At 40.1% G+C, this 12,068-nt stretch overlaps 1 long non-coding RNA gene across 1 annotated transcript in view; it reads left to right on the top strand.

Annotated features, from left to right (window-relative positions):
- The window catches only part of LOC140480509 (uncharacterized), a 72,579-nt gene extending 67,254 nt beyond the window's left edge, over window positions 1-5,325 (top strand). The window contains exon 2 of the long non-coding RNA XR_011961319.1: window positions 3,514-5,325. This is a non-coding gene — a long non-coding RNA (uncharacterized lncRNA). The remainder of the gene's footprint in view (window positions 1-3,513) is intronic.
- Window positions 5,326-12,068: the final 6,743 nt, after the last annotated feature.

The following is a 12,068-nucleotide window of genomic DNA, read 5'->3' as shown; positions in this document are numbered from 1 at the left end:
AGTATTGAGTACAGGAGTTAGGAGGTCATGTTGCAGCTGTACAGGACATTGGTTAGGCCACTGTTGGAATATTGCGTGCAATTCTGTTCTTCTTCCTATCGGAAAGATGTTGTGAAACTTGAAAGGGTTCAGAAAAGATTTACAAGGATGTTGCCAGGATTGGAGGATTTGATCTATAGGGAGAGGTTGAATAGGCTGGGGCTGTTTTCCCTGGAGTGTCGGAGGCTGAGAGATGACCTTGTAGAGGTTTATAAATCATGAGGGGCATGGATAGGATAAATAGACAAGGTCTTTTCCCTTGGATGGGAGAGTCCAGAACTCGAGGACATAGGTTAAGGGTGAGAGGGGAAAGATATAAAAGAGACCTAAGGGGCAATGTTTTCACACAGAGGGTGGTGCGTGTATGGAATGAACTGCCAGTGGAAGTGGTGGAGGCTGGTACAATTGCAACATTTAAAATGCATTTGGATGGGTATATGAATAGGAAGGGTTTGGAGGATATGAGCCGGGTACTGGCAGGTGGGACTAGATTGGGTTGGGATTTCTGGTTGGCATGCCCGGGTTGGACCAAAGGACCTGTTTCTGTGCTGTACATCTCTTTGAGTCTATGATTTTATGACTTAGTCAGACACACTTCAGCTGATCTGAGGCTATCAGGAACGCCAATGCAGAATTTGCAGTACCCCATCCCCAGTCCAAAATATACCCATAAACAACAATCCATCCTCTCACTGACACGGACATTTGTCATATTGTCACCGGCATATAATACTCTTCAAATCTGAAAATCATCTGGCAGACATTAGGCAGTGATAGAGATAATTGGACATTGGAAATCTGAAATAAATTTTATCATGCTTCATAATAAATGTGACAATTTAACTAGTTTTAAATAATAGTGATCTCATTTCTCTTCCTTTTCCTATTAGTACGACATGCTCCTACACCTATGGCTTCAGTAGAACTAAAGAGATGCTGCTTGTTCCCCTGCTAAATGTTTGCATGACCTTGGCTAATATCCTCTGGGTTTTGGTACCTGTGAGTATCATAGAGTCACAGAGATGTACATCAAGGAAACAGGCCCTTCGGTCCAACTCATCCATGCCGACCAGATATCCTAAATTAATCCAGTCCCATTTGCCAACGTGTGGTCCATATCCCTCTAAACCCTTGCTATTCATATTCTCATCCAGATGCCTTTTAAATGTTGCCATTGTACCAGCCTCCATCCACTACTACCTCTGGCAGTTAATTCCATAGACGCACCACCCTCTGCATGAAAAAACTGTAGTGTACCTGAACCCTTGCAGGTCAGAGGTTATGACTGAGCAAAAACCAATATGTCTGGCTCTGTCTAAGGGGAATTGATGTGGGAATGCTTTCAGCAAAAACCCAACTTTCTAAGACTCCGTTCTCTATATTCCTTCTCACGGTTTATATTTCTCTGCCGATGTAGAGCTGGAGAGCATTTTTCTGCATTTCATGAAGGTGTTGAATGACTAATGTGAGGTATTCCCCCATCCTATTTAAAGTGAAACACTGGGTAGCCAGGCCATTGTTTGAGCATGCATTTGGTTTCCCATTGCTTCTGATACCCTGTGCAGGCAACCAGCTTCTTCATTCAAATGAATTTTATGACACTCTTGGGAGAGATGAACTCATCAAATTTCCCTCCGAGGGTGTGCTGTTGCAATACTGACAGAACCTCGCACATTTACTGCTGCTATACCAGAATAGTCCTCCTTATCAATCGCAACCAAAACACAGAATTTACAGCAAGGGAGTAAAGCTAAGTGGTTCATAAACTCTGAGAGAGACTCTCCCTGTCCCCACTGCCTGCTGTTTCCTAAGTGATGTGTGGCCTTCTATGTGACACCTCAGTTCCTTATCTTGGAGGATTTCTGAGTTGTGTGCATCTGAACTGGTAAAGGAAAAATGCAGATCCTGTGTGGTGCTTTTTCAGAGATAGAGAGACCTCCAATGATTTATCTTCATCATCCTGCTAAGTCATATGCTCAGTCAGGTTTGAAAACTCTGTGAGATGAAAGAAGAATATAAATTGGAGCTGCCGTGTTAAAATGTTCAAAGTCAGCATTGGTCCAATCATCATCACATTTCAGTAGCTCCTAACACCAAGTCAACATGGGTGAGTACTGTATGTCATGTGACAGAGAGTGATTTAACTTATTTTCAGATTAACTAGGAAGTCCCCGTCTCTCTATCACCAATCATCACGTATTGTGAGGATGTGCAGATTTTCATACCTCCTTCTCCACATTGATTGTTGGCTACAGTTGACAAACTGGGACACCCTCTATCTTCTGTATCTCTCTGGTATTCTTCTCCTGCTAGGACAGAAAGAAGAAAACTATGAAGCAGTGATTTAGTGTAATGTTATGAGTAATCCAGAACCCAAATTTAATCCTCTAGAGACCTGGGTTTGAATCCCACTGCTGCAGATCCTGAGATTTGAATCATATGGTGACCATGTCACCACTGTTGATTGCCTTAAAAATCCACCTGTCCTTTCGGGAAGGAAATCTCCTGCTTTTACCTGGTCTGGCCTACATGTGACTTCTGTACCACAGCAATGTGGTTGACTCTTAATTGCCCTCTGGGTAATTAGGGATGGACAATAAATGCTGGCCTAGACAGCGATGCATGAACAAATAAAAAAAATGAGAAGTGGAATGTGTTGAGAGAATGGAATGACAACACTTGTGGAGTGTGGCTATGAGGGATGGGAGTGAAATGTCAATAACTTGAAATTGAATTGAAGTGTGTAGATGGGCATGTGGGAAGGCAACTAGACAAAGAGAAATGGTTGGAGTTACAAGATAGGTTGTTCTGAGAAATGCCAAACAAGGGAATGCTGGGAAGTCAGACCGAGGGTATGCAACTTGAATGGCTGATGCCAGTCGTTTTTCCTATCCTGATGAGGTCATGGAACCTTGTGTGCACTGTATACACGAGTGAGGGTCTACATTCATAACGATCACCCCCTCTGTCACTTCCAGATGGGCTTGCTCAGTTTCTGAAACAGCCACGTCCTCCTGTCTGTGAGGAACAAAATATCTTAGGGGTCTGCCGTCCCTCATTCAAATTCCATCACTTGAATTACTGTATCTCAATGTCACTTGTCAGGTTTTCCATTTTGTCCCTCACTGAGGTTCCTTTAAAAACAGAAGCTGCAGCAGTCAGCTGTGGGTGATCATTATGCCCGCTCACTCCAACTGGTGGGAGCACCTTGAAACTGGGTGCTAATACCGTGATTCAGTTAAAAAGTAATTGAAGCTCTTGTCCTCAGACTTGTGGGCTCCTGATTCATGACGGGCCTCCTCCAATGTGAGTGGTTCTGAAGAATAAAATTCACCCTGCTGTTTGGCACTGTATTAGCATACTTTGGATTTTCAGCTAAATTTTAATTGATCTTTCAGTTCATGTTTCCAGTGTTATTTCTGCTTTTAAAATTGCATTCTTCTGTTGTATGTATCTTGTGTTTTTTTGAATCAGATCACAGATGAAAAGATTATGCATTCAGACAAGCAGCAGAATCATTCTTACCGAAAAGGGCTGAAATTGTGACAACTCCCTGCAAGAGTTCAGCTGAACAGAAAATCCTTAAAGAAGGCAAAATCAGCCACATTATCAAAACTCATTCCACTATTATACGTCACTTCACTGAACTGGAATCAACGCCAAGTGCACTGTGGTTTGTCTGAAAATGCACTAATCTCACCACACCCACTGTCATCAGACTTCTGCACAGAAATCTGGTCGTTCTATCTGCATATTGTGAAAGCTTTGTCGTCATAATGACCTCAGTAATTTAAATTCATGTTTGGTTTTGGAGCCGTCACTGATTTTATGAATTGGCAAAATATTTTTCTTTCTTTGCATTGCAGCATCTACATAAATTAACTTGTGCTACTTTTTAATTCTGTTCCCACAGTAAAATATTCACTGACATTTGAAATTTTTGTGCCTGTGTGCAGAATGTAATATTGTTGTCTTAATTGCATAAGTTTCAGCTAATGACTCAGCTTCATGTAGTTTTTCCATCAGTTTCACACATTTTGAGTGGTGCAGTATTTAAACAGGCAAAGGTTAAATCCATACAATGTTTTTTATCAGTATTTTTGGGCAGATGCATGCAAATGAAGCACTATTGTTTTGAAAGGGTCCTTCAGAGTGGGCATGGAGGAAGTGTTTCCACTGGTTAGCGAGCTGAGAAAGGAAACTGAAATGTAAGTTCAACTGTAGATTTCATGAAGAATTTATTTAGAATATTCTGAGAATGTGGATCTTACCACTATGTAGAGTAGTTGAAGCAGAAAGCATTGTCATAACAATTGCAAAGTTGGTACAATCACTCTGACTTCACCACTTCAACAACCCACAATGATCTCCCTCTCCATGATCTTTACATTTCTTCCTCGTATAAGGGATGAGAGATATAATTTTTTTTTGTCTGTTCACCACCTGCCATTGATCTCACCTAGCTATTGAGGTTACTGCACTATTTGCTGAATGTTGATGGTAAACAATACTTTCACTCAGTGAGGGGGAAATCATTGCAATGGAAAACATGCTTAGTACAATGCACTCTTAGGAAATGTAACTCTTCCTCTTACCTGATAACATCATTGCAGCATTGTGTAGCCAATGAGGGGTGGACAACAGATACAGCTTTTTCAATGTACTCCACATTCCAAAAACAATTTGAAAGAAATAATATACACCAGTAGTGTATACAGCAGGAACTGAGATCAATCTACTTGCATTCTGCTTCCCAAACTACTAAAATAGATGAATGTAGAGTCATAGAGTCACACTCTATGACTCTAAGACTTTATTTTGATCTATTTTAATGTAGTAAAAATAGATGAAAATCTTTCCTAATTGAAGTATATTGCTGTTATCAATATATTAAAAATTTAAAATGACTCCAAAAATTATGATTTTATAACTCATATTTGTCAAACAAATTATTTGCAGCATAAGTCAGATATGTATCAAAACATTAATAAAAACATTGTGTAATACATACTTTTAGCCACCATATTAAAATTGTGCAGGTTTATATGTTGTAACAGATTTTAAACATTTTCAGCCAGTGATTTGTTGGGTCTGATGCATCACTGCAACATGGTATCCAATCCTCTGTTACAGTTCGCTTCAGCTTTGCAGATATTTGCATGTCTTCCCAGATGAAAGAAAAGTAATGTTATACACTGGAGGCTGCTTGCTACTGTTGTAGGCTGAATCAGTTTGCTCAGTTCTCTGTAGCACAATCACAATAAAATGAGGTCCATGTACCATTAACAGCTCATTCCCATTAACTTACTTAAGGATTTGCATATGTGTTTCAACTAGTTTATGCAACATACCAACAGAGCTATTAACTCTCAATTGTATGGCAAGAAGCTGAAGGAGAGAGTGGAACAGAAATGCTGCTGATTTTCTGGTGTATTTAATATGTTCACAGGGAAAATGGTGCAGCAAGCTTGGAACTGATTCAACAAGTTATTGTTTGATAAATAATGCTTAGTTAATTTTTTAATCCAAATAGTAAAATAGAAATATTTCACTGATATTAAATTTGTAACATGTTAATTATGATTGATAATGATATAAAAGCTGTCTTCATTTTTTAGAATTGTGCCAACATTTAGAGCTTTCAATTATGAGGACTGGTTACACAAACGTGGCTTGTATTCTCTTGAGTCTGATCTGATCAATGGGCTTGAAGTGTTAAAAGCTAATACAGTATGGTCTACAGGTAGATAAATTGTGTCCTGTGATGGTTGAACCAAGAAGAAGGGAACATAAACTTAAATTTAGTACTAAGCCACTTGAGAACAAAATCAGGAAAGACTATTTATGAGACAATGATAGAGTGTAAAACATGGCATGTTAGAATTTTGGAATTCTCTGCTCTGTGACAACTGGGATATTTGGAGTTTTCAATTGACTTTTCCTCTCTCTACAAGAATCTCAGGGAGTCCCTCTCCCACTGCAACTCCCAGGTCATTTCCTCTGCCCTGAAGCTCTTCAACCATGTCGTGAAACCCCTCACCACCAGACGCCTGGAGGAAGAATGCCTCATCTTCCGCCTCGGAACACTTCAACCCCAGGGCATCAATGTGGACTTCAACAGTTTCCTCATTTCCCCTTCCCCCACCCCACCCTAGTTCCAAACTTCCAGCTCAGTAACTGTCCCCTTGACTTGTCCGGACTTGTCCTACCTGCCTATCTTCTTTTCCACCTAGCCACTCCACCCTCTCCTCCTTGACCTATGACCTTCATCCCCTCTCCCACTCACCCATTGTACTCTATGCTACTTTCTCCCCACCCCCACCCTCCTCTAGTTTATCTCTCCACGCTTCAGGCTCACTGCCTTTATTCCTGATGAAGGGCTTTTGTCCGAAACGTTGATTTCGAAGCTACTTGGATGCTGCCTGAACTGCTGTGCTCTTCCAGCACCAATAATCCAGAATCTGGTTTCCAGCATCTGCAGTCATTGTTTTTACCTCTTTGTTAAGAAAGGCTATGGAACAATATGGATTTAAGGCAGGTAAATGCAATTGAATAGAAGATCAGCCAAGTCCTAATAGCAATTGGGGCTGGAATGGTCTACTCTTTTACCTATGATCCAAAAACACATCAATATTTCATATATGTATAGTTTAGGGTTTTCCAGTACAGAGGTACAAATTAGAATGCACCATTCTGGATATCTGATAACTGGAAAGATAAAACTCTTGAGTTTGAATGGGATCAAAATAGGACAAGGGACCGAGAAAAATACAAGCCATTGACAAAGATCATTGAGGTATTGAAGCCATGTTACACACTCTATCATTGTCTCAACTAAATTAGTTTATTAACATAACTAAAGTATTCCTTTTCAATACATTCATGACCTTTTCAATTGAGATTGCTACTTTTCATCATTGAATTTTTTAACCAATGGCCACTAAACTTGCATTTTAACTAGCTAGTTGGTTTATCTTCTTCATGTTAGGTGACTCAGAGAATTTGTTTGAACTAATAGAGCCATGTAACAATTAAATTAATATTTCTAAATTTCACTCACTTTTGCTGTAATGTTTCAGACTGTATGCACACTGTAAATTGATTATTTTTGTGAGCCCTTTATGTTGTTTGCTCTCTCTGGCATTGTTTAATTACAGCCACTGGAAAGGAAATGAAAGTAAATAGCACACATCATGTAAAACCCATTTTCTTATAGAATTCAGGAGACATAACAGTCTTGTAATGGGAACTGCTTGCAGCCGAAGGAACTAAAATTGCTTTGCTTAACAGAAGGTCGTGGAAATTAATGCCACAGCTGTATTCCAAAACTTGAACAGGGTAAACTAAGTCTGAAAGTCTGTGAATAAATAATGGAAATGTGCCAGCATAAATAAAATGTGGCTTATGGGTTGTGGTCAACGATATTTCTGGCTTCATATGCAGCATGAATTCTACTTGCACATGCTACCAAAAGAGGCTGTAACCAATTGATCACTTTCATTAGCCACATTGAATAAAAGTTTGCACTGCTGAATAGTGTATAGGCTGCACTTTGCAACACTTTTAAGGCAAAATAACTTGTTTGTTTTTTAATATTTTTTCCTGAAGTTTTTAATATTTGTTCTGGATGTCTGTGCATTTTGAGTTTTCAGATCAAAATTAAATTCTAGGATATGAAAAGTAACTTTAGTAAACCTCTCCCAAACCTCTTTGTTGGAATCAGCTTTAAATATAGAGGGGAAAATAAAATAGCTCACCAGTAAACAGCAACTTAAATTGAACAAATGCTGGCAAATGCCTATCTTAAATTGCTTTAAGCATTTTCCAAAACTGGTTCTGGCTTTTGGAATTGAAAGCATCTTAAATACTTTCTGTATTTTCCAAAAGATAAGTAATATATTTGACAAACTCTCTAAAAGAAACTAAAAGGAAATAAAATGAAGGCTGTGTTCAATTTTTCCTTCTTTTAAAAGATTGAATTGAATTATTAATCATGCTCACCAGAAGACTGGCGCTGCATAGATTATTGCAAAATTATTACAAATGACTATCTTTTACAGAGGTGCTTGCCATCTGTATCTATTTAAAAAGAAAATATCTGAAAATAGCAAAAGTGCAACACAGGGGTGGTGTGAAACTGATTTATATAACCAGTTAGAGGGCATCTGGACATTGTCAGTCAATTGTACAGCATGTTCAACATGACTGTGATATTTATCGTCACCATGTGTCTTTTAAACAAGAACTAAATTGTCTGGCATAGCCTTCACAACACTTCAATTAACTTACACCTTCAGTAAAATCTAGGGTGCTGTTATGCATTAGCACAATCAAGGCTTCTTAAACAACGAGTGTAGAAAACAAAAACATATTCCTAAATCTTATAATCCCGTTTACACTGTTTCATTTTTCAATGCCACTCCTGTGACAGGCTTGGCAGAGTTTCAGAGTGTGAGAACAGAAAGGCAATTGAGGCAGTGGTCAACAGCTGGAGAGGCAAACCCTTCTCTGCCACTGGCTACAATTGGCAGCTGTTAATGTCTATTGCAAAGTTCCCTAAACATGATCAACAACCTACCTATAGGATAATGTGTTTCACATGTCTGCTGAAAGTTAGCGAAAGCTAAAACACAGATTGGAGATATGTTTTCAATTCCAGTAATCAAGAGATTCAGCCAAAACGTTTGGCAAGTTTGCATTTTACAGCACAGTCACTGGCTGCCACTTCTCTGTAGACTGTGAAGTTTGGAAACATAAATATATATATAAATATAAATTGTACTTCATCCAGTTCTTTTACTTATGTTCATCAATTTTGATCATGTGTTTATGGATGGTAACTATTCTATTTGGAGAACTATAGTATTTTACTCATTATGCAGTCTTGAAATTTAATCCCTATCCTAAACTGAATCACTTTGTGATGCGACTTCTCATACTAGCATAATAAGATTAAAAGCTTGCAAAATTTTAATTATGAATGTTTTTCAAAACAACATCAAATGAAGAGGCACCAGAGAATAAATCAAGGCCCAGCACTTTAGTTTCAGGGTGGTAGAAGGTAAACTGAGGCCCACATGGGGGTCTGGGGTTAATAACTGCATCTTCTGAAGAACACCTGAATGGGGAGAAAGTAACCAAATAGTAATATTACAAGTAGGTCATTGGTTGCTTGTTTCATAAGTAATTGCCAGGGACAGTGTGTATATTGGTGATATTGAAAAAGACTATAATATAGGATTATCGAACTTTGTAATTGTCCAACAGATTTGAGTTTGTGTTCAACTTATTTAAATGTAAGCGAAAGCTGCAGTTGAATAAGCTGACTATGGCACCATTTTTTCTTATTTTTCATGGCATATTGGTCATCACCGTTTGAGCCAACATTTATTGCCCATCCCTAATTACCCAGAGGGCAGTTAGGATGGTGCAGAAATCTATTCAAGTAGCAGGAGCAGAAAGGAATGTAATAGTGGTAGGGGATAGACGAGTGAGTAAGATAAACACTGTTACTTTCAGAATAGAGGGTGAGTCCTGATAGCTGGGCTGTCTGACAGGGCCAACATTCAGGAAAAGAATTGGCAGTAGGAGAGCAGAATTCAGTGGTCCTGGTCCATTTTGGTACTGATGGTATAGATAGAGCCAGGAAAGTTGCTTTGCTGAGGGAATGAGAAGCCAGGTGCTAAATTTAAAAACACAGAACTTCAAAGGTAATTATCTCTGGAATACTACCTGGGCCATGTGAAAATTGGTATTGGGCGATACAGGTTAGAGAAATGAATGCAAAGCTCAAAGACTGTGAGGGAGAAGTGAATTCTGGTTCATGGGGCTCTGGAACCAGTGCGGGGGAAAGTGGATTCTGCACTGTCGGTAAAGATTACAACTGAACTGCATAACTAGGAAAGTAGTGACGGCTTTAACGTAAACTGTAGGCAGGAGAGTTGACGATCAGGGATCAAGCTTGGGTACATACTGTGAGTCAAAACACAGAGTTGCAGTAGGAGGGCAACATAGTCATACGGGCAATGAAGATCAAGGAAAAGATAGAGAGAATGATCCTAAGAATTACCAGCTAGATATTACGAAGATAACTAAAGTCACTATATCTGAAAGCGTACAACATTCAAAACAAAGTAAATGAGTTGACATACCAGTGGTGAGAGTTGATGGAGATGAGGCAATATCAAGAGGTAGCGCAGCCAGTGGGAAGGAATTTCCTGGGAAAGAACCAAGGGATCAAGGGATCGGTTAAAGAGTGTTTGCTTTAATGCAAGGAGTATCAGGAATAAAAGTGATGAGCTTAGAGCATGGATCAGTACCTGGTGCTATGATGTTGTGGCCATAACAGAGACGTGGGTTTTTCAGGGGGCAGGAATGGTTGCTGGATGTTCCAGGGTTTAGAACATTTAAAAAGAATAAAAAGAAGGGGGGGGGGGAGAAGAGGAGGGGGTGTAGAACTGCTAATCAGAGAGGGTATCACATCTACAGAAGTTACCATTGTCGAGGAGGGTCTGCCTACTGAGTCAGTATGGGTGGAAATTATGAACAGTAAGGGAGCAGTCACCTCGTTAGGGGTTTACTACGGGCCCCCCAATAGCAGCAGGGAGATTGAAGAAAGCATAGGTCGGCAGATTTTGGAAAAGTGTGAATGTAGTAGGGTTGTTGTAATGGGTGACTTTAACTTTCCCAATATTGATTGGAACCTCCTTCGAGCAGATGGTTTGGAAGGAGCTGTTTTTGTAAGGTGTGTTCAGGAGGGTTTCCTAACTCAGTACATTGACAGGCTCACGAGGGGAGAGTCCAGTTTGGATTTGGTGCTCGGCAATGAGCCGGGTCAGGTGTCAGAACTTGCGGTGGGAGAGCATTTTGGTGATAGTGACCACAACTGCCTCACATTCTACATAGCTATGGAGAAGGAGAGAAGCAGGCACAATGGGAGGATATTTAATTGGGGAAAAGGAAACGATGATGCTATCAGACGTGAGTTGGGAAGCATGGACTGAGAGCAATTGCTCCATGGAAAGGGCACTATAGACATGTGGAGACTGTTTAAGGAACAGTTGTTGCGAGTGATGCATAAATGTGTTCCTCTGAGACAGGCAAGAAGTGGTAAGATAAAGGAACCTTGAGTGATGAGAGCTGAGGAGCTTCTCGTAAAAAGAAAGAAGGCAGCTTATGTAAGGTGGAGGAAGCAAGGGTCTTGCTCAGCTCTAGAGGATTACAGGCAGGCGAGGAAGGAGCTCAAAAATTGTCTGAGGAGAGCCAGGAGGTGGCACGAAAAAGGCTTGGCAGGAAGGATTAGGGAGAACACAAAGGCATTTTACACTTATGTGAGGAATAAGAGAATGATCAAAGAAAGAGATCAGGGATAGCATAGAGGACTTGCGTATAGAGTCTGAGGTGGTAGGGGATGTCCTAAATGAGTTTTTTGCTTCTGTCTTTACTAAAGAAAAGGACTTGTTGTGAATGAAACCATTGAGGAGCAGGTAAGCATGCTGGAACGGATAGAGATTGAGGAAGCTGATGTGCTGAAAATTTTGACAAACATTAAGATTTACAAGTCACCAGGGCCAGACCAGATTTGTCCTCGGCTGCTTTGGGAAGCAAGAAATGTGATTGCTTCGCCGCTTGTGAAGATCTTTGCATCCTCGCTCTCCACCAGAGTCGTACCTGAGGACTGAAGGGAGGCAAATGTAATTCCTCTCTTCAAGAAAGGAAATAGGGAAATCCCTGGCAATTACAGACCAGTCAGTCTCACTCTGTTGTCTGCAAGGTGTTAGAAAGGATTCGGAGGGATAGGATTTATGACCATGTGGAAGAACATGGCTTGATTAAATGCAGTCAGCACGGCTTTGTGAGGGGCAGGTCATGCCTCACAAATCTTATTGAGTTCTGTGAGGATGCTACTAGACAGGTTGATGAGAGTCAAGCGGTGGATGTGGTGTATATGGACTTCAGCAAGGCATTGATAAGGTTCCCCATGGTAGGCTCATTCAGAAGATTAGGAGGAATGGGATATAGGGAAATTT

This window comes from Chiloscyllium punctatum, chromosome 8, assembly GCF_047496795.1.
Source record: "Chiloscyllium punctatum isolate Juve2018m chromosome 8, sChiPun1.3, whole genome shotgun sequence".
In the NCBI taxonomy this organism is placed as follows: Eukaryota; Metazoa; Chordata; class Chondrichthyes; order Orectolobiformes; family Hemiscylliidae; genus Chiloscyllium; species Chiloscyllium punctatum.
Note: the sequence above shows the minus strand (reverse complement) of the source record. Positions and strands in the feature narration are given on the sequence as shown.